The sequence below is a fragment of the Schistocerca serialis genome, chromosome 4 (assembly GCF_023864345.2).
Source record: "Schistocerca serialis cubense isolate TAMUIC-IGC-003099 chromosome 4, iqSchSeri2.2, whole genome shotgun sequence".
NCBI lineage: Eukaryota > Metazoa > Arthropoda > Insecta > Orthoptera > Acrididae > Schistocerca > Schistocerca serialis.
Genome location: NC_064641.1, coordinates 270630658 through 270655111, shown reverse-complemented (window position 1 = coordinate 270655111; position 24454 = coordinate 270630658).

The following is a 24454-nucleotide window of genomic DNA, read 5'->3' as shown; positions in this document are numbered from 1 at the left end:
AATCAAATCAAGCTTGTTACTTTATAGAAAGGCAATGCCCAACCTTGACAATGTTTTAAGAAGTAGAGGCGTAACTTCAACAACAAAATCCTGATAGTAAAGGCTGTGACGCACGATGTCAGACCTGAAACATGAGAAAGGTTGGAATGTCGTAGATTAGACTCCTTTGAACTGTAGTGTTGGAGGAAACACCTTAGAGTTCCATGGACCGCAAGGAGAAAGAATAGGTAACTATTACAACAAATAAAACATGATCGCTTCTTGGAAGATTTGATACCGGAATAAAATCGGACCTACTTTGGGCACATCACGAGTAGACAATTGCGTAAGACCATAATGCTGGAAGAACATATTGCTGCGGAAGCTCCAAGGCACACGGAGAACAAGGTGACAAATGATGAGATGGACTGATGATATCACCGAAGTAATGGATTTCAACATGGAAAGTCTTCGGCAGATGGTGTAGGACAGAAGAAACTGACTTTTTTTTTTTAGTTCATGGGATTAGAATCGACTAAACTAGAGAGAGAAAGAGCGAAAGAGAAAGTAGATCACACAAGGACGTATTTGCATTAAAGATTAAATGCTTTAAGATTTGGTTTTCTTCTAAGATCTCGAGGAGCAACATTTGTTAGTCTCGTAATGGGCTTGGCCTGATCGTGCCACCGATGGTTTTCGCCATTTCGTTTAGTTTGATGTTCTCAGTAGTAACTATGTGAATACTATCTTTCAAACACAAGAGCACAGTGTACAGCAGCAGAATGTGCAAAGAAAAATCTCGTCTTGGGTATGAATCTTATCAGCAACTGATCCACATCTACTCCTTGCTGGTTTGTCAAACGTGTTCAGCCATGGGAAAAGCTTCTTGAAGAGGTAGGTACAATGTTGCTTACATATCAAGGACCGATCCTTCTGTTCCCCAGTGTGTTCTTTCTTTGTGGCGGTGTTACAGTAAATTCGCCTGTGTGTATGCGTCCCTGTCTACCTCTCGATTGTGCGTCGTGTGCCAAGTAGTCGCAGGGACAGAGTGGCTGTCAGGGGGCTAAATTGTCGCCTAGCAAGTGGCAGACGTGGGACGCGTCACAGCTGTGAATCATTCTCCCCATCCGCTCATCCTGTATTTTCGGCAGACGGTCCTGGCTTTGCACCAAACCAGCCGCCGCTGCGAGTGCAGCGACGCCTTTCATTAGAGCAGGAAGAACTTACAGAAGTGTATCAAAATAACGCAAGCACCTTGACAACCGCTTTGCCAAGAGCTTTGAACCACTTTAACGCAGTGCACACTCTGATCCGTCAACGATAATGGGAGGTTAAGATTACCATAAGCCTTGACATGAAACTGATCCAAACGCCCAGTAAGATCCGATTCTGGCGATTGGTCGTGTCAGGGGAAGTGTCAAAGATCATCCAGGTGCTCTTAAAATCGCACCGAAATCGAGAGGGCCACGTGATTTGGTATCCTGAAACATAGGAAGGTATATTTTATGCAGGCTAATGTTGTCCTAGCCCTGGATCAGGAGTGCCCACCCTGTTAGCTTACCTGGGCTACGTTTTCAGAAGACGAGTATCTTTGGAACGCACATAGTGTACGTAACACTAACGCTGAGAAAAAAGCAAGATGGAATTGACATTTTGTATGTGATATTTCATTAATAATTTTATGTACAAGTAATCACAAATCATGGAATTAATGCGATATTTCACTGAATTTGAGAAACTAGTATATCAGTACCAGGTTCGATCGAAGTCGCTGGAATTCACATGGCGTTCTCAAGGTGCGTTCATCTGAAATTTTGGTTCTGTTTTCATTATTCGTGTGTTTTATCCTTGAAAATAACTATTCAAAACTTACGTGCTTCCAAAAAAAAGATCACAATTATAAAGCGTTATTGTGAAACAAGGGATGTTTGTCTCTGGGCAGGTATGATCTGTGATAGTCCAACAGAAACAAATCATCACATGATCAGTTTTTCTTTTAGCTGGATGTCAGACTGTAGCTCTATGCACTCCATCTGGAATCTTCTGGCAAGGTATCTACACTATTTGTAAAAGGTGACGCGTAAATACAAAAATTTTCATTATTGTTTCGAAAATTATGAAATCGATTTTCAAATTCTTGCATCAAATCGAGATGTGTGTCTCCGCATTTAACCTCGTGTTTAGGACTATGGTTCAGTTTATCATGACTTCTCATAACCCTTTTTTTCCGATCGTGTAATAAATGCTGCATGCGGCCCCAGGGTTGGACACCCTTGCCCTAGATCGTCTTAGGAGCAGAACTGCAAGTACAACGGAACGGTGCGAAATACGTGCCCACACGACTGCAGTGCCTTATTCGCTTTATAACAGCAGCATGTTAACAACACAACACTAAATATTCCTTCGGCATCCACAACACATAGCTCTGCACCCTCCTTCCTTCCACCCCTCCCCCCACCCTTTCCCCCCTCTCACCTCTCCCAAGCCATTGCTACTGAAACCTAAACGAAAGACGTCTCATCGAAACAATCACCAGAGTATGCTACGTTATTATCATTTACGTCGTGATAGTTCCTTCCTGATGGCGCTCAGAAGTCTAAAAATTGCAGCACTCATGTGGGTGTTTAGTTTGTGCAATTAGCGAACGGCTGTGGTAACGGAAACAGGTTGTTCCAATTGTACTGAGATCTCATGCAATGAGTTCAGGGACTCTGATCTCTGGTAATTGGTAGCCACCAATTATTACTCTTCGGCAAGACGCTTACTCCCTAATCCCGTATGTCCACTTTGGTTCCGTATTCCTTCACTTACATAAGGCTCCTCGTTGCTTCTTTCAACAAAATGCGAGTTGCGGATTTCCGTCCCAGCGTTACGACTGGATTCAGAACTTCGTAACAGACAGAACTTAACGCCTCACCTTAAGAGGTGGGAATCGTCAGATGTATAAAGTACATGAAGAAAAGTACACAGCCACAATCACTTTCCATATAATTTTACGTATCCAAAGATGTCTTTTGTGTTTTTACGCGTCTCCAATTGCTGTAATACTATTAAATTCTCGAGTATTTAAAAAAATCGAAATTCTATGTATAAAACAGCTTCTGGTTATACATGAGTTAATGTGTTAAAGATTTGAAGTTAAGCAGGTAAGCGAAAAATAGTTTAGAAAAGGTTTAAAATTATGCTAAAAGTTTGCTGGAAGTCGCCAAGTGCTGTCATTATGAAGCACTTGATGAATATAGTCTGGGTAATTTGCTCTCCATTTGAAGTAAAAGCCAGCAGTTATTCAGGCATCTCAATGCTTATGAAGTCAAATCTACTATACTATGTGTCATATAGTGACATGAGTTTACAGATAGATTCAGTGATATATGTAGATATTGTCCGCAAAGTGTGTTGTGGATAGAACTAGTAGTGAAGGAGCAGTAAATTAAAGCGTCATACCTGATGAAGAAGTGCGCCATTTGAAGCAAAAGCTAGTTTTTCATTAACCTGGATGATTATGACGTCATGTCTTGTGAACTATGTGTCGTACAATGACGGTAGTACGTTCAGGGATGGTATATGTGGATACCGTTTGTATACTGTGTCCCTAAAAGAGTTGGTAGTAAACTAATAATAAATTACAACGTCACGTCCGATGCTGAAGCTACACTGCATGAACAGCGAAAATTAGTAAGCGATAAACTTTTTTCCTTTCATCATTTTGCGAGAGGTATCAGCGAGAAAGAGTTTCATAGAGATTTGAAGTTACTGTGTAAGGTTTGTTGGAACTCGCTAAGTGTTCTCATTCTCAAATACTGGATTAATGAATTTCAGATATTTCCGCACCTTTAGCTACACTGCCTCAAGACAAGCACACAGTTTTTAACTGTAAACGTGTCTTATTGTGTTGAATTTTCGACATAAGATTGTGAGTGGATTGTGACAGCATTTTAAGTTTTTAAAATAGTCAACAACAACGCGAAATATTGAAGATTAAGTTTTTGTTGTCGCTGGAAGCTGTTGATGTGCACTCTGCAACTGATGCTGGATTCGGTTTCCGGGAACTGTGAGAATCGCTTAGTAATCCACTGGGTGTGCTATAATAATGGCGTAAACGGATACTGTTGAAAGTACATGACACTAGAAGCTAGAAAGTCTCAGTAGACAAAGGCTTTAATAGGCATAAAAAATGTTCGAATGTGTGTGAAATCTTATGGGACTTAACTGCTAAAGTCATCAGTCTCTAAGCTTAGACACTACTTAACCTAAATTATCCTAAGGACAAACACACACCCATGCCCGAGGGAGGAGTCGAACCTCCGCCGGGACCAGTCGCACAGTCCATGACTGCAGCTAATAGGCATGCCTTAAGAGCTATGTGCACCTGTTCATTAAAAGAGATGTGTTTCAAAGTAGCGAATATGAAAAAAAATGCTCATAGCTCTTAAGGTAGGCCACTTAGAACCCATGTTTACTAAGACTTTCTGCTTCTAGCATCGTGTACTTTCAACTACGTGTGTTTACGCTATTATGATACCCGCTGTAGGTAGCGACAGGTGGCTAGTTATTCTAGCTAGCCACATCTCATTCTTGTTTGAGAAGATGAGACGAATTATCATGTTGATGACAATTACACTGTATGATCTCCCCTGGAATTTAAGGGTTATGCCAGTGATTGCAGCTGGACTCTTAACTCTCTGTGCTTCCTACATTCTGATTCGATTTCCTGCATCATGTAGTAACTTATGCTATTACAATGAAATGAACACCCTTAGCTGCTAACAGGCGTTGACATACATCAACGGGGACAGATGAAAATGTGTGCCCCGACCGGGACTCGAATCCGGGATCTCCTACTTACATGGCAGACGCTCCATCCATCTGAGCCACCGAGGACACAGAGGATAGCGCGACTGCAGGGATTTATCTCTGGCACGACTCCCGCGAAACCCACATTCTCAACGTATTGTCCCCCACAACATTCGTAGTGCCCCCGCCCATTATATATAGTAACTATGTGTTGAGAAGAACAAGAGGCCGCTGGAGCCATTGAAGCTAGCAGGCGCTTGAGGGAGATCGCATAACACGCGAGACTGTGACGCAGGAGGGAGGGCGGGTGGGTGGGGGGGGGGGAGGGGTTAGGCGGCTTCCTTTCAGCCCGGACAATGCACTTGCGCCCAAGTAGAGAGAGAACGATGTAGCTATTGTGCATCGGGTCGCGTACGGGCGTACAGCCACCAACGGCCGGAGCCGCGGGGCGGTGTACAGTACAGAGTCTCCACAACCATATTAAAATGCAGCCCCCCCCCCCTCCTCCAACCCCCACTGTTCTCCCAGTTTAATTAGCTGGCGGTAGCATGCGCCAACAGGATGATGCGAAAAAATTTTACCTGTGACGTGAGGGACTTCATTTAACCGCTGTCCGCATCTGTGCTTGCGAAAGCCTAGGCTCCAACCACATATAATATCTTCAGAAATTGTATGAAACCATCACCTATAGTGAACTGTTATTGCGTGGCTGCTGACCCACCAAGCTTATGCCAAGAAAAATGGGATGACTTTTTCCTTTTTGTTTTACCATGGTAGAGAAAACGTTCCAGCGTGAATAACAGTTTCAGTCATTGGTGGACAGCCTATGACTTAGGTTCTGTGTCCCACATTTCAGAACGCGGGGGCTGTTATGTCAGCTGATTTTTACGGAGCTTCTGGAGGAAAGGCAGTAACCACTACAAAAATATACCATTGGCCAGTGTTGGCGGTTAACTGAAAAAAACTTTAGACGCAAGGAAAGTAGCTGTCAGAATGAGGGGGAGTTGTGGTTGTGGGCTTCTAACATTCTGCATGGTGTCTGTTTGTTCTAAGTCGTGTCTCCCTACCAATTTCACGCAATGACGCTCAGAGGGTTTTTTTTTTTTTTTTTTTTTTTTTTTTAGGGAATTGACTAGTTTGAACCTGGGACCTGTTGCTGGTAAGGAGACGCCAGTCCACACATGACATATAGAGTACAGAAGAGTTCAGTGAGACTAGCGATGATATAATCAAATACTTAATGATTTCAGAGTCAGCTTCACTGAACTCCCTGTAAAAGAATCTTAATACTAACTAAATTTAGTGGAAGGGGTTCAAGGCTTTCCTATTTTTAGTTAGCTGGTAAAATAACGTCAAAAAATCAGTTAAGTTTACCATTGGAAATTTTATTCTACTCACAAAACATTGTTTATAAATTGCACTATTGATAAAAGGAAATATTTTAATACTGCGTTCAACAAAAAAATGTGAACGAATATTCCCTAAATGGGTTTCCAAGTTCTATAATGGATCGAAGGATGACCTATGCCATATCACATCTAAAATCTAGGTTTGAATTAAGTTTCATAAAAGAGAGATCTATCAAAAATGGTCTACAGTGACCCTCAATCATCTTCAATTACTTATTTAACTTGTCGTAAATTGAAGTGGCTGATGTGGCTTCTCAATAATTATATAACAGAAAAATCATCGCGTTTCAGATTTTTACTTCCAGTAGCAAATGTGAATACCACTAAGTTTAATTGACGATCGACACTAGTATTACGTAAAAAGGGGATGTAACAGATGAGACTTCTGCAGTTATGAGTGAAGTCTTATGCGCTCTTATGCGGCATCGCGTGCATTCATTACCTTGTCGGTGGTTAGGCAGCGTCAGGGGCAGCGGGCGGTGCAGCTCCACGCACCTCGCCGTCTCGGTAGCAACTCTCTCGAACTTATCCTTACTACTGTTTACCGAAGTTGGTTTATCAATCAGCGTCTCAATGTTAACCTTAAGCTCCGCCTACAACAATTCTGTCTATCCAATGAGAAATGTTATACTTTTCATGGTGGGGCAATTTTTTTTAATGTTTGCTAAGTAACAGAGAAGCGTATAGTCTCACGCTAAAACTTGTAGCTGGTGTGGCCCTTTTAGTCTTATCGCAAGATCTATACTGTTCTTCTGTAGGGCTCTATCTTTTAACATGGGCTGGGGGATGGACCTTTAGGCGGTCGGCTGGCGATGTGGGTATCCCACTGTCCTGCTCTTATCGTAGGGCCTTCTAGCCTACATGGCTCTGCTCTCGGCTTCTGTTCTCGTTTCTCCCCTCGGAACTGCGTCTGTTTCACGGTGGGAAGGTATGACATGCATTCAGGCGTTCTTGTGTTAGTCTGTGGTATTCCATTTTGCTCACTCATTGATCGTATTACTTTGGTTGATTTAATGTCAGGATTTATTTGGAGCTATGTGACATATTGCCAGATTTGCTATGATGTCAGGGTTTTCATGGAAGGTGTTGGAGCCGGCCGAAGTGGCCGTGCGGTTAAAGGCGCTGCAGTCTGGAACCGCAAGACCGCTACGGTCGCAGGTTCGAATCCTGCCTCGGGCATGGATGTTTGTGATGTCCTTAGGTTAGTTAGGTTTAACTAGTTCTAAGTTCTAGGGGACTAATGACCTCAGCAGTTGAGTCCCATAGTGCTCAGAGCCATTTGAACCATTTGAAGGTGTTGGATTTGCCTGATATCTTACAGGCCACTTAGGCTTGCTATACTGGAGAGAGAGGAAGATTTAACTTACTGTCGAGAGGACACTACAGACTCGGAATCCAGACTCTGAGGAGAGACAGAGGGGCCCCTTGTGACTACTGACGTGGACTAGTCCACAAACTGCCTCCTATGTCTTGGACTGCGGTTACAGGCACCTCTGAGCTGGCACTCTTTCAGTTCAGCTTCAGTCGTCTTTGACTATCCTAAGAACATGTTGCTGCAACAGTATGATAGCGCAACATAGACACATTAACTGGGGAAATTTCTGGAATTCGGGAACCCTCGATACGTTGCTTTGCCCTGTTCCAGTTTTATCTGGCATTGAACCTTGGTCTGCCACATAACAGTCATCCGTACTGACCATACAGCTACTTTATTCTTAGACAGCTGAAATGACGCTTAAAAAATAAAGGAATGTGAGGACTCAAACTTGCGACTTTGTGTCAATATTTCGCGACATTTATCACTTATTTCCCTCTCCAGCCACATGCTTTACCTTTTTTTGTACTCTTAAGAGAACAAAAAAATTAGTGCCTTTCCAGTTGTTGCTTGCAACTACTTTCCTTTTTTAAGAAACAAGACCACTAGGGTTACGATAATGACTAGGGTTACGATAATGAAATGGGGCTATGACTAGAATACCACAAAGACCGGCTGAGTTATCTGATATCTCAATGAAGAAATGTAAGGTTCAACATTTTGGCGAATAAGTCGCGATACTGTGGCAGGCACAAACACCTCAAATATTCATTGTCCACGTACTGGTAGACGCCCTCTCACCTTACAAACTAATGAACATAATGACCCAACAGCCATACTGTTGTATTTGATTATAAATGTAGGCTTTCGTGGACATTGTCTCATTCAATAAAATTTTTTCTGGGTTTGTGACCGCATTGTTAATATATATAAAACTAACGACGTTTCGGTCCCTGTTGCAAGCGACCTTCTTCAGGCTTTGTAAACAAAAGCATCCTGAAGGAGGTCGCTTGCAACAGGGATCGAAACGTCGGTAGTTTTATATTTATTGACAATGCGGTGACAAACCCAGAAAAATTTTATTGAATTGTATTTGACTTTGCCCTCGGAAAGTAGGAGGAATCTGGGCGCAACCGCATACCAACAGGAAAGGCAATCTCTGTGAATGGAGTTAGAAACACAAATAGTTTTTTTAAGCCAATGCCACTTCGATTCATGACCTTGACAGGTAAATCTAAGTTATAGTGTGTCTTTAGTCGGACAGCAACTGCACTGATCTTTAACACTATGTCCAATACGCAATGGGTGCTCATAGGTGGACAACAGGTTGAGAGTACTAGGACGCTACCGCCATTGGTAGAACATGAAGGCTAAAATGAAACCACACTGTCTTCTAATACGTTTGCGGTGGTGCCCATTCAACAGACCGTGTACGGTCAGTCCCTCCCCCATACATTAACAGAAACGTGGTAGTAAGATACTGCCTCTGAAGAATGTCAGCCCCCAGATAACTAACAGCAGTATTAAATACACGGACATGTTTTAAATGGAAATTCAATCGACCAACATCGACAGGCAGATCAAGACTGCCTGGCTAACCAAGATGTGAATGTGTGGATTGAGTGAGAGATAGTCAACACGGTGCTCCAAACAATTAACACAGGTGCTTTCCCCTGAATATCGGAAAGTTCCAAACCCCAGAGGAAACGCACACGTGCAGCAACCTCATATAGTAATCGAAAAATCCAGAAAAACGACTAGACAGCTGTTTTAGTTTCGTAGCTATAACTGTGGGATGGATAAAGATCTACCCAAGAGGTAGGCGTTCAGAATATGAACTTTCTGAAGTAGATTAAGAGAACGCCGTTAATGGCCCAGTATTGCACCTTTTATCTTCTCCGTAACCGACTTCCAGTTAAGTGTAGCCGTTTGGAGTGGAGAATAATCAGTTATAACTCGCAAAGACTTATGTCCATCGACCACCGTTGCCCACTAAATGGTCGCTTTATCAAAACCCCACAATTTCATCAACCAACATTTGTCTTTGTTGATGCAGGCACCAGATACAGGGCAAAAGGTATACACTGAGCAACGGAGTCTCAGCGTGAGAACGGATTGGCCACATCACATCGTCAGCATATGTGTGCACCGAAATCATGTCGGCCAAGAGTGTCCATCCCTGTAACTTGACAACTAACCTTCGAAGAATTGGCTCAAATGATAGAACAAACAACGACAGTAAAAGTGGACTTCCCTGAGGAAAACGCCTACGGTTGTTAATCGAAGGTGTCAGCTGGCCAATGGCAGCCGCCGAAGCTTTGGTACCCTTAAGCAAAACAGATGAGGTCCCGCTCACGCGTATTGTGAACTCAACAGCTTCCAGAATCTGTCAACAGGAAGCCAAGGTTGATCCGGTCGAACGTCTTGTCAATATTCAAAAAAGGCAGGACATTGGGAAAAGTATCAGCAGTCACTGATATGACATCACGACATTCAACTATTCAGTTCAGAATGGTACGACCTGGAATAAAGTTTTGATGATCAGCAACAACTTTCTCCAGTACTGCAGACAACTGGCTACTCACTGCCTTCGCCACAATCTTACAATCCAAATTTAATAAGGTAATCAGGCAAAATTTATCAGTTGCTGCCTGGCCAGAACTTTTAGAAATTAACACAATTTCGCCAGCTTTAACTGAGTCGGGTACAAACTCCCCTCTAAAAATTGGAAATTTGTGGTAAGATCTTATGGGATCAAACTGCTGAGGTCATCGGTCCCTAAGCTTACACACTACTTAATCTAACTTAAACTAACTTACGCTATGGGCAACACACACACCCATGTCCGAGGGAGGACTCGAACCTTCGACGGAAGGAGCCGCGCGTACCGTGACAAGCCGCCTTAAGCCGGTATTACACGACGATCCGCCGCGAACGGTACTGGTCTATCGCGACAGCCATCTAGCGGTAGAACGGGTTAACTACGAAAATTAGCAGACACATTATCTGCACACAAGAATAAAGAGCAGTTCTACACTGCCGTCAATTCGCGCATGCGCAGTAGGCAGCGATAATTCGCGCATCCGCAGAAGGGTGTACCAGGGTGATTTCTGCTTGTTGTTTGATTATTGTTAGGCGTCCAGTGGCTAATTTCAGACGTTTTGTGTTAGGGATTTTTCGCGTTGGGGATCTTCTGCATTTTTTTCAGTAAACAGGTTTCACAAATGCAGAAAAGAAACTTTTTTTTGTAGTAGACTCTTATATACTAGCTGTTCGTGAAAGGATTTTTTCTATTGATAGCTTCGTATTCTAGAAATGAAATGGAGCAGAGAGGAATTAAGCGTCTGAAATCAGGCATACAGTGAGGAAAGGTGTAAATATGACCCACCGTATCATATTAACGTAGTCGGAAATCGTTTCTTTCTGAGGAATATGCATATAACGTTACACGGTGATTTTCGATTTGTATCGTAATGCCTTAGTTTACGAAAGTTCAGGTTTGATTTAATTGCACCTCTTGCTTGATTTCAACATGCCAGAAAAGAGAAACTCGCAGTGAAAGGGAGAAAGTCCTTGCAGTTTGCCCCAGTGCGACAGACGTGGACTGCAAAATTCTGAGTGTAGTCCAAACTTGGAAAAATAACACAAGGTCACCTAAGTATTGGTCATTTAATGTGTTGCAAATTGCAGTGCATACATCCACAACAACTTTTGAAATGGTGGGCTCTGCTATTCTGTGGCTAAAAGCCAGACTCTTAAAAGATTCCCCATTCGCCAGTTAACGTAATGTTACAACCAGCCAGCAACGTAACAGGGCGTTCACGGGTATTTTATTAGTGATCTAGGTTGTCACAAAACATAACCATATAATTCTTACTCTCTAGAAGCCACCCTCATGACTGTGTCACACTTTCTGTTTCCATCTTCTATCACAGACAGCAGCTTCTCGAAACAGGCCGTGTGCATCCTAACGAAGTTCCGAAATTCTTGCGGATCTTTGGGCCTCAGTTCTTTCGTCAACAGTGAATATATTTCCCTGCCTTCCATCCTTCTTGTCAGCCAGGGTCGAACCCAACAACGTTTGACTTTTCGTTTTCGTCGCCGTTCTGCCCTAATCCCAAGATTTACTGTCTCTGCCAGGGTTCAAATGGTTCAAATGGCTCTGAGCACTATGGGACTTAACATCTATGGTCATCAGTCCCCTAGACCTTAGAACTACTTAAACCCAACTAACCTAAGGACATTACACAACACCCCACTGCCAGGGCTAGATCCAAAAACAAGTGGATCCTCCATGTGCAATATGCTGTATAAATGTAAATTTCGATATACATATACCTGTCTAATAAAGTGTCGTAATATAAAACTGTTGCGTCTGTAATTCGGAACAGTACTAACCTACATTAGAGAAAAACTATTACTTAATAGATAATGGTAGAAAACAATTTCTTTATAAATAGGAACCTTGAGTTCACAAATAATGTGATCGTATGACGCTTCAGTATATCATACAGTCGCCCTTGAGTTGCGCGGTAGAAAGGACGACTTTACAAGACATCAGGACATAGACATCTATTTTCTTTTCGCGCGTACAGTCTGTTGCTGCGCATGCGCGCTAGGTATATCCCGCGTGGTTGGTGTAATAGGTCGGAAGTGAACCAGTCTGTAGTTACAGGTATGCACGTTAGGGGCGTTGGTGCATAGGTGTACGGTTTAGGCACATCGTGTAATACGGGCTTAAGACCGCACAGCTACCTTGCGTCCCCCGTTCCCCCCCTCCCACTAAGCATTTCGTTCAAAAGCAATGTAAAATTAGTACTCAACAAAGGCCATAAACGCACAAAAACTCCTTTGGCAGACCACCCAACACCGGCGACTTACGAGAAGGCGATCCGGCAATAAGGATCTAGACATTGTCACACTGAAAAGCATCTAAAAATACAGCATTATGAGTAGGTGTAAGTCTACGATCCACAGCTCGAACAAACAAATCGGATGACATATCGGCAGGAATGGGTATCTCATACAGCCCAACATGGAACTGAGGTAGAGCGTGCAATACGTTCTTCTGTGTCATATAGAGAAGTCACTTGATTCGCTAGCAAGAAACGTTGTTTGGATCGCAATCTTAACCCTTCCATCAAATGCAGCTTCAATCGTGAACCTTTACACACATGACATCTGCAAGCTGTAGGGGAACCTACTGAGAACTTTCACAAAGGTTACGTAAGGGAGAGTAGTAAAATTCTTGTGTCCTCCAAAATTCCCTCGTTCTACCAGTACAGAATCAGATCAACGTTTGTCGGAGCCCCAGCTTTGGCAGCTGAGTTCACCATTCCAAAATGGAGGCGTATCGCGCAGTCGAACGGAAACTATGGGTCTCACACTTCCCAGATCAAAGTAAGAGTTACTGCACAGTGGTCCGGAAGTTGGCAGGGATGACATCGATAGCCGAAATGCAGCCAGATAAATTAAACCGGTCAAGATTATTATTAGAAGTAGCAGTAAAATAGGTAAACCTATCAAGAGTCGTATGATTACAGTTCGTGGAGTTTCAAGGAGCGAACTAAATCTTGCAATTCGGGGCGGAAATTAAAATTGACAGACTGAGCTACAGGACGCAACGCACAGTTAAAAACACCATCCAACAAAATCATCTGAGAACTTTTTTATAACAAATAAATCAATAGTCCTTAGCAAAATCGGCAAGTCCGATATAGGACCATGAGTCAGGGAGAATGAAGATCAGGTGAAGAAAAGTACATTCTCTTGCTCTAGCATTATCAACAACTTCAATCCCTTGCATGGGACAGTCCTCCCAAAAAACAAGATAGTCCCTGCGGAACATCCGGGAACCGCATTAGAAACAGTGCAGACAAAAACGTATAAATTTATCTTCTTGCAGAAACACAACATCTGCACAGGAACCAAATAAACTGACGCGATGAAGTGAGCCGCAGTTCCTATTTCACCCGGCTGACATTCAAAGAAAGGATAAGCCTACATACTTAGACAACAACAACAAGATCCGATCTGCTGACAAATCGTCTCCATGGGAGTAACAACAGTAGGTGACGTCAATAGAAGAGGTAAATTTAGGGGCTCCTCAATTGGTTGCTGTTGAACCATTGAAACACCAGAAGGGCAACGACTTCGCCGACCTCGGGTGATTTCGGAGGAGCTACATCAACCACGGGAGGAAAATCAGGAGAAACATTTGAGACCTCAGCTGCTGTTTTCCCCTCTCAGACTCAACAGGAATCCAGGACTCAGCACCACAAGATACATCAACAGACGAACTCGCTTCAGGGAGGCTTGGGTGAGGAGTAGACCTATCTGACTCCTTGCCGTTCTGCGTGCGACATCTGTTGCATTGCGGAGACTAGTGGCTTCGTAAATTTCAGGATCGTGCTACGAGGATAATGGTGGAAATTCGGCAGCGATCTCCGTGCTCCTCTGTTGTTCCATTAGATCTGAAGAAGACGTGGCATCAACTAATAAATGAGTCAAGACCCGTGGTCTAAGGGTAGCGTCTTTAATTAGCAATCAAAACGTCCTCGGTTCTGGGCTCGAAACCCTCCACAGCTTAATAATTGATTAATAATCAGCATTAGCGGCCGAAGACTTCCGGCATAAGAAGACACCCTCATTTCGCCAACGGCCTTATCAGAGAGGGCTGTATCCTGTAATTGAAAAAGTGTCATGATGATCTCTCCATTGGCAAAAAGATTGCGGAATAGTCCCACATTCGGATCTCCGGGAGGGGACTGCCAAGGGGGAGGTTACCATGAGAAAAAGATTGAATAATCAACGAAAGGATAACGTTCTACGAGTCGGGGCGTGGAATGTCAGAATCTTGAATGTGGTAGGAAAGGTGGAAAATCTGAAAAGGGAAATGCACAGTCTCAGTGAGATATAGTAGGTGTCAGTGAAGTGAAATGGAAAACAGACAAGTATTTCTACTCAGATGAGTATAGGGTAATATCAACAGCAGCAGAAAATGGTATAACGGGAGTAGGATTCGTTATGAATAGGAAGGTAGGGCAGAGGGTGTGTTACTGTGAACAGTTCAGTGACCGGGTTGTTCTAATCAGAATCAAAAGCAAACCAACACCGACAATGATAATTCACGAACACATGGCGATGTGGCAACCTCAAGATGAAGAGACAGAAGAAGTATATGAGGAAAAACTGAAAGCGTAATGCACTACGTGAATGGAGATGAAATTCTAATAGTCATGGGGGACTGGAACTGGAGTGCAGCTATAGAAAAGGTTACTGCAGAATATGGGCTTGGAACAAGGAATGAGAGAGGAGAAAGACTAACTGAGTTCCGTAACAAATAGCTAGTAATAGCGAATACTCTGTTCAAGAAACACAAGAGGAGGAGGTAGAGTTGGTAAAGGTCGAGTGATACAGGAAGATTATAGTTAGCTTACATCGTGGTCAGACAGAGATTCCGAAATCAGATACTGGATTGTAAGGCGTACCCAGGAGCAGATATACACTCGCAATTTAGTTCTGGTGAAGAATAGACTGAAGTTTAAGAGATTAGTCAGGAAGAATCAATAAGCAAAGAAATGGCATACAGAACTACTAATAAATTACAAGATACCCTTGTCCTTCTCTATGGCTATAGCTACAGAAATAAGGAATAGCTCATTAGGCAGTACAGTTGAAGAGAAATGGACAACTCTAAAAAGGGCAATCACAGAATTGGGAAGAAGAAACACACAAAGAAGGTAACTGCGAAAAAACCGAGGATAACAGAAGAAATACTTCAGTTGACCCCTGAAAGAAGGAAGTGCAAAAATGTTCACTGAAATTCAGGAATTCAGAAATACAAGTCGCTGAGGAATAAAATAAATAGAAAGTGCGGAGAAGGGAAGGCGAAATAGCTGCATGAAAAATGTGAAGAAATCAAAAAAGAAATGATTTTAGGAAGGACTGAATCGCATATATTTAAGTCAAAACAGCATTCGGTGAAATTAAAAGCAAGGATGGTAACATTAAGAATGCAGAGGGAATACCGCTATTAAAAGTGGGTGGAAAGTATACACTGAGGGCCTCTACGAGGGGGAAGATTTGTCTGATGTGATAGAAGAAGAAACACAATTTGATGTATAAGAGGTAGGGGCTCCGGTATTAGAATCAGAATTTAAGAGAGCTTTGGAGGACTTAATATCAAACAAGGTAGAAGGGATAGATGAAATTCCATCAGAAGTCCTTAAATCATTGGAGGAAGTGGCAACGAAACGACTACTCACGTTGGCGTGTGTGAGTCTGGCGACATACCATCTGACTTTCAGAAAAATATCATCCACACAATTCCAAAGACTGCACGAGCTGACAAGCGTGAGAGTTATCACACAATCAACTTAAAAGCTTATGCATAGAACTTTCTGACAAGAATAACATACAGAAGAACGGACAAAAATATTGAGAATGTGTTAGATGATGATTAGTTTGGGTTTAGGAAAGATAAAGGCTCCAGAGAGGCAATTCTGACGCTGAGGTTGCTAATGGAAGCAAGACTAAAGAAAAACAAAGACACGTTCATAGGATTTGTCGACCTGGAAAAAGCGCTCGATAATGTAAAAAGGTGCAAGATGTTCGAAATTGTGAGAAAAATAGGGGTAAGCTATAGGGAGAGACGGGTATTATGCGATATGTACAAGAACCAAGAGCGAATAATAACAATGGCTGACCATGAAAGAAGTTCTCGGATTAGAAAGGGTGTAAAGTAGGGATGTAATTTGTACATCGAAAAAGCAATGACGGAAATAAAAGAAAGGTTCAGGAGTGGTGTTAAAATTCAAGGTGAAAGGACATCAGTGATGCGAATCGCTGATAAAATTACTACGTATCCTGAGTGAAGGTGTAGAAGAATTACATGATATGCTGAATGTCATGAACAATCTAATGAGTACAGAATATGGATGGACAGTAGATCGAAGAAAGAAGACAATAATGAGAAGTAGCAGAAATGAGAACAGCAATGAAATTGACATCAGCATGAGGATTGATGGTCAAGAAGAAGATGAAGTTGAGGAATTCTGCTACCTAGGCAGAAAAATAACCAATGACGAACAGAGCAAGGAGGGCATCAAAAGCAGACTAGCACTGGTAAAAAGGGCATTCCTGGCTAAGAGAAGTCGACTAATATCAAACATAGGCCTTAATTTGAGGAAGAAATTTTTGAGAATGTGAGTTTGGAGCACAGTATTGTATGGTAGTGAAACACAGACTGTGGCAAAACAGGAACAGAAGAGAATCGAAACATTTGAGATGTGGGGCTACAGACGAATGTTGAAAATTAGGAATACTGATAAGGTAAGGAATGAAGGGGTTCTGCACAGAAACTTAGAGGAAAGGAATACATGGAAAATACTGACAAGGAGAAGAGACAGGGTGATAGGACATCTGCTAAGACATCAGAGAATGACTTCCAATGGTACTAGAGGGAACTGTAGAGGATAAACGCTATAGAGGAAGACAGAGGTTGGAATACATCCAGCAAATTATTGAGGATGTGGGTTTAAAGTTCTACTCTGAGATGAAGAGGTTGGCAGAGGCGAGGATTCATGGCAGGCTGTATCAAACCAGTCTGAAGACTGAAGACTCAAAAAAGAAAGTCAACTTTCGACGTTGTTCAAATGAGGACGTTAATGAATATATCTACCATGCCCTATTAGATCTAAGGTGGCCACTTTTACTGCAGAGAAAGCACATTCCCACTTGCCACTATACGTTATATGAAGGTGGTAAGTAATGGAAAGGAATATTACATTTGACTGTTAGGTTTGACTACCATCTCCACTGAACAGAAACCACTACAAAATGTAACCAGTGTTTAATGGACTGGCATTCACATCGCATGCCCTCATATCTCCATAGGGGATCAAAACGATTTAGGTAATCTGTCATCAGTTGGCAGGAGATTGAACACTCAATGTCCTAATAATCCAGTTCCACATTAGCAAGAAGCGCCATACATATGTAGTCACCATGATGCTGTCCGCCCCAGTAGCTGAGTGGTCAGTGTGACAGACTGTTAATCCTAAGGGCCACAGTCTGCCTTCGGCAGTGCTACGGCACGGACGTCTGTTTACGTCCCTGCCGGAGACGTTCGTGCTCGCGCAGTTGTTTACCTCTTCGGCGTACTCGCGCGTTTAGACGACTCGATATAGAATGGCACATGCATATCGAAAGTCGACTCTCAAGATTAGTTTTTCGAATGAATACGCGAGACCGAAAGCCTACGAAATCGAAAGGTTCCTACGAGACGACGTTAAACTTGACTACAACGAACTTATCGGAATACACCTCTCCATAGTGAGCAGTGTCGTTTACGTCAAGCTGATTAACGATGCAGTATGTGACAGAATCATCCGAGATACTAAACATGGCCTCAAATTTCGTCACTCTAATGGACATGTTGGAGAAGTAACTATTGATCACGCAGGACTGGGCTTACGAAACATACGTATTTTCGAACTTCCCTTCGAGGTTCCGTCTGACTTGGTCGTTGACGCCTTACGCCCATATGGAAGAGTGCTCAGCCACGTTGAGGAAAAATGGTCCAACTTCACGACTTACCCAGTTCTCAATGGGGTGCGTCAAATCAGAATAGAACTGACACAACATGTACCCTCGTACTTGTTCATCGGCGGATGTAGAGCTATCGTCATCTACGATGGACAACCCAAAACATGCTCAGGCTGCGGGAAAGAGGGCCACGTCCGTTCCGAATGTCTGCAGCGGAGGATAGTCCAAGTTCCAACCGGCGAACCCGTGCCTCAGTCCACGTTGACGCCGCTGCCACTAACGTACGCGGACGCGTTTCGAACTGATCCCATCCCGAAGAATGACCAGCTACTGAATACTGACAGTTTACGGCAACCGACTGCAGCAGAGACCGCCTCCAGTGACGAAACGACGCACACTTCTACCGCTCCGGAGACGACGACGCCCTTAACTGAACGGAAAGGATCGGTAGGAGATATGGAAATTGATCCTGCGGTTGTGCCAACAGCTGCTTTCGTCCCTGAGCACCAGGAGTCACTTCCGCACTCGGATACGGAGGCGCACACGCGCAAACAACGATCGCCGAAGCGCCACAAGAAACGACGACTAGCGCCGTCGGATACCTGCTTACTGCAGCCCAAGTCAGACGGACTTGGGTGTAACGTCGATGCAGTGCCTCCGGATGCGCAACGAGAGGTTCTACCTCCCACACAGCTGTACGACGCGAAGCATGCTAGACAGGTGTTGAATACAGACACACCGGACGGAAAGCCGACGGAAGGAGTCCCTCCACCCACCGCAGCAACGCCACCGCCTTCGGTCAGCCAGGCCGGAGGAACACGGCGGGAGCTGGACCACCAGCACAGGAACTGGGCCGACGAATCCGATACTGACCCACAGACCGACGACGCACCCGCCATGGCGAGTGCTGCGTCCACCGGATGTTAACCACGCAGAAGATGCAGACTGCCGCACAGACAGCATGTCGCCGAGCAGCGGCACACCAATTCACATAAGCGTTCATGTGCGCTTTACGCACTGAGGAACAGCGGCAGGCATATCGAACGGCCTCTATTAATATTAATACGATCAGAACGCCTGTCAAATTGCAATTACTACGAGACATGTTGCGTGCGTCGGACGTCGACATCGTTCTTCTGCAGGAAGTATATGTCGAGAGCTTCCCCGACATATACGAGTACGATACATACATTACACCTACTACCGACGGCGGAAGTGGAACAGCGATACTTCTACGTAGCGGCATAGTAGCCGAGGACGTGGTGTACCTGCCGTCAGCGCGAGGACTGGCGCTCACAGTGCTGGGAGTACGGGTCGTTAACATTTACGCACCGTCGGGGTCTGACAGACGGCGCGATCGATCCCGATTTTACGCAGAGGAGATTGCAACACTATTCGTACGTCGGTATGAACATGTCTTATTTGGAGGCGACTTTAACTGCGTGCTTGCACCAAGAGATCAACACCCACGTTACACTTCATGCCCGGAGCTGCGGCAACTCATACAGGACATGAATCTCATTGATACATGGGAGACGATACATGGCGACAGACGTGGATACACCTACGTTACGAGTCACTCTGCCAGTCGTCTCGATCGCATTTACGTAACACGTCGTCTCGAAGCTGCGATCCTCGATGCGGAATTGTGGCCTGTCGCCTTTTCAGATCACATAGCATATATATGCACGGTCTCCCTGAGACGTCAACAAGTGTGGAGGAGTCGCAGTGTTTGGAAACTGAATACAGCACACCTCAGGGAACCGGAGTGCAGACGCTTAATCGAAGACACTTGGCACGTGTGTGAACGACGCCTCCCGACATATCCGACGACATTGCAGTGGTGGCTGGAATGCGTTAAGCCTGCATTGCGCCGAGCGTTAATTGCATACGGAAGAGAGCAGGTGATGTGGAGGCGACACACGACGGAATTTTATTTCACGATGCTCCGTGAACTTTCTGTACAAGCACCTTCACAGGAGCGTCGTGCCGGTATAAAACGAGCACAGGCCCAAATAATTTCAATAACGCGCCGCCGTCTGGAGGATGTCGCAATCCGTGCAAGGGCCTTTGAACGAGTCCATGGAGAATCACCGTCGATGTATCACATTATCAGAGAAAAACAACGTAGCCGCAGAACCTTAATACAGACGGTCGTACTGCCGGATGGACGCCGTATGACAACGCAAAAAGACATTGCCAACGCTTTCGTGGAACACTACGGTCATCTCTATGACGAAGCGGAACACGATCAGGCAGCCTTTCATGAGGTCCGACGAACGCTCTCTGCGTGTCTCGACGAGTCGGCCAACCTGGAGTTAACAGGAGAAGTCACAGGTGACGACGTAATGGAAGCGATTGATAAGGGAGCGTCGCACAAATCGCCGGGGCCCGACGGGTTTCCGTTAGAGTTTTATCGTACATTTAAAGATCTTATGACTCCACGATGGACTGCCATGTACCGCGAATTGATGTCTCCCAACGTGCCTCTTCCACCCTCCTTCATGGAAGGCATGATCATCCCCATCCACAAACCATCTGGCGGCACAGGGATACAGGCCTACCGGCCACTGACCCTTCTTAATTGCGACTACAAGATCTACACCAGGATACTTGCAGCACGCTTTAAACGCGTCATACGCCAAGTGATATCACTCGACCAAACCCAGCTAGGAGGAGATAGCAATATACAAACGGCAATCAGCGACTACCGCGATGTTATCTCACTGGCTTCAACATGTCGTCTCCGGGGTGTATTGGTCTCGATAGACTTCGATCGCGCATTTGACAGGCTGAGCCATGCTTACCTCACAGACGTGATGAAGCAAATGAAGTTTCCGGAAAGTTTTGTCACCGTCGTCATGCGACTACTCCACGGAGCCGCATCCAAAGTGCTCATCAACGGACGCTTGGTGGGGCCCATCACCATCACACGATCGGTCAGACAAGGGTGCCCGCTGTCAACGATATTGTATGCCATCGCTGTCGAGCCGCTGCTCTGCGGGCTCCGGAATCGACTCCCAGGAATGACGATAAGGCACAACACGTTTATATGCAGAACATACGCGGATGACCTAGTGTTTTTAGCACGGTCAGGCGACGAGGCAAGAGTGGCCTTGCATTGGATTAATTTGTATTGTATGGCTACGGGAAGTCGCCTGAACATGGCAAAGTCGGGAGCGATGAAAATCGGGAGAGGACTCCCACCAGGAAGTGTAGCACAATTACAGCCGATTAACAAGATGAAATGCCTAGGAATTATCTTCACTACAGACGTTCGACGCACGGCGGCACTGAGTTACAGACATCTTCTGCAAACAATTCGTGCGAGTGTACGAAGTCACAGGTTAAGGGCACTGGATATGATACAACGGGTCACCTTTGCCAACACTTATCTAGCTTCTCGCATCCCCCACCTGGCACAAGTTCTTCCTATGCCGGTGGTGTTGGCCCGTCGAATCCTGGCGGCACTGGGATATTTTGTGAGCACGGGTCTGCTTTTTAAGGTCGGATACGAAACCCTCACGCTTCCTCGTAGTCGTGGAGGTCTTGGACTAGTCCACGTACGTGACCGAGCAGTGGCTATTTATGTAACCACAATGATAAAGATGTGGACACGACACCAGACAAGTCTGACGGGCACCTTGATAGACGAACTCGCTCCACCTTCACGTTCGGCTCCAGTAGCGGTGTCTCACATCTCACCATCGCTTGCCCATATGCGAACCTTCTTTGTGGAACACAGTTATCTACATCTGGAAGTACCGACAACCAGGACGGCAACGGCTCGTGATATATATCAAATCTTAACTCGACGACGGCCGAATAATGCCGAAGAGCGCCGCCAACCATCAGTTACGTGGTCAGTGGTATGGCGTACCGTGCACCACCCACACCTTGATACGGGAACGCGCGCACTGTGGTATCAGGTGGTAAATGGGAAATACGTGACTCGTTCCAGGTTCCATGCAATTCATATGGCGGACGAGCCACTGTGTCCGCAGTGCAATGTAATAGACACAGAGGAGCATCGCCTGATATGCGGACCTTCGGCGGACGTATGGTATTTGGTCAAAAAAATGATGGCCTTCCTCCTTCGGGTGGGGCCGCAAGCAATAGAACCACGGATGCTACTTCTCCCAGATAGGACATATTATCCCCGAACAAAGACAAACGCAGTGACCTGGATTCGAGGTTTGACTGTGCGTTATCTTTTCCGAGACGGCAGTAAGAATGTGCTCGACTTTTGGGCCTTACTACAAGATCATCACTCACAGCTTATGAGACATCCGAGATATCGAACATATTACGCAAATTTTTTAGGGAGTGCCTTGCTTGATCCCCCACCCAGTTGGGGTGTCCCGGGTAGGAGAATGTAATTATTGATTATCAGTATCAGAACAAGAAAGGACCAGGACAGTGGAGAGGATCCACAACCACACGTGAAGACGTACCTGACACCAACGAGAGGTATAACGGGATTAGCGAGGTCCGCGCCCAAAAGAGGAATGTAGACCGTTATTGTTTTGTACTGACAGAAGCAGGATTTTTTTTTTTTTTAAGTTCACGTATTTACGTTTCCCAGAAATATTTTATTTTATAAAAGTCGTCTTCCTATATATTAAAAAAAAAAAATTCTTGAAGCAGTTTATGTTTGTTATTGCTACACCGGACTGCAAACAAAAAAAAAAAGTCCACTTATTTACATTTCCCAGAAAAAAAAAAAAGTGGCAAGCGAGCGAGACCCTCGTCCAGGCGACCCTGGTTCGAGACCCGTCTATGCTGCTTTTCTTTTCATTTTGTTTTTTTTTTCAAATAAAAAAAAAAAAGGGCCCGGGTTCGATTCCCGGCTGGGCCGGAGATTTTCTCCACTCAGGGACTGGGTGTTGTGTTGTCATAATCATCATCATTTCATCCCCATCGACGCGCAGGTCGCCGAAGTGGCTTCAAATCGAAAGATCTGCACCAGGCGAACGGTCTACCCGATGGGAGGCCCTAGCCACACGACATTTCCATTTTATCATGATGCTTAAATGGAAATTGAGAACCACAGTGCAAAACAAACCTTTCTAATTTTAGTGGACCCAGAAACTTAACAAAAAGGCACATTTAACACAATCGAAAAAGGCAGTATGAACCAGATCAAATGTTATGTAGTGTCAATGAGCCAGTCATGAACCTCCAAAGATCGAGGCTTCATGGAATGTGTGGCTTTGCATTTTGTTTGTGCAGGTTGTATACATTCAGGGTCAAATTACACCCTTCCCTCTCCTCTTAAACTATTGTTATGCTAATTAATTTATGACCCCCTGGCGATTGATTTATGACCATCTGGGGATAATCTGTCTTTCTGAGAAAGACCCCACCCCCTTCCCTTCCTTCTCCCCCACCCTTTGTGAAAAGAGCAGTTCTTTTTTTGTCGCCCACTTCCCAGTTCAGTTCTGAGTTTCGTTGCCCCCTCTCCCCACCCCCTGGGAAATACTCCAGACCGCACCTCCCCCACTCAGCCTCTTCCCACCACTATAACCCATCTGAAAATCAGTGGGAAAATGATTCCTATGCTGAGCTGCTAGAGAGTAAGGATGTAAGGCACTGTCTGTATTCATTTGTGTACTAACTTGTTGTTCTACAGCCACCCCTCCCCCACTTCCACCCACCCCCATACCACCACCTGCCCCCACATGGGAATTTGTGAGAAAAAGCACTATCTATGCTCTAGAGGAAGGATCTCACAACACAAAATTCAGATGAATGTCAATAATACATTGTTCTATTCAGTTTGCATACTTTTTAGTTAATTAGCTTGCAGGAGTCAGGGCTCCCCCACTTCTGTAGAATTCACATCTGCACGCCCTGCCCCCATTTCTCACGATGTAATAATTGTAAGCACAGAGGAATGGAATTATGTCCAGTATAGTTGCCACCATTTTGGGTCACATGTGCATGCATCTATTGAGTGGGTGCTGTCACGGAGGTCGAAAACCGACGAATGTTCTAACTACAGATGACAATACTAAATATCACTTACCACAGACCAGATGGGGGCCTCCTTAGATGTTGCTGTCCTGAACAGAGCATGAGATGGCGGCATTCCAGTACATCCAAGCATGCAGACAGAGCCTTTCTTCCCTCCTCAGAATACAGTGTTCCTATTGACTAATGCTGGGGACAAAGAGAGAAATAGCAGGAAATAGTCTATTTGCAGTACCCTATCAAATTAATTGTTTAACAATTTACAGAAATCAAATAGATTGCATAAAACATTCACAACCACATTATGATAATTCTTCTTCACAATAAATGGTATTTTCAACGTTTGACAGTCACATGCAAATATTCTGCATCTCAAGTAATTAAATTTCCTCCACAAATAAATCTTGACTCTAAATATATCCGAAATCTTGTATGC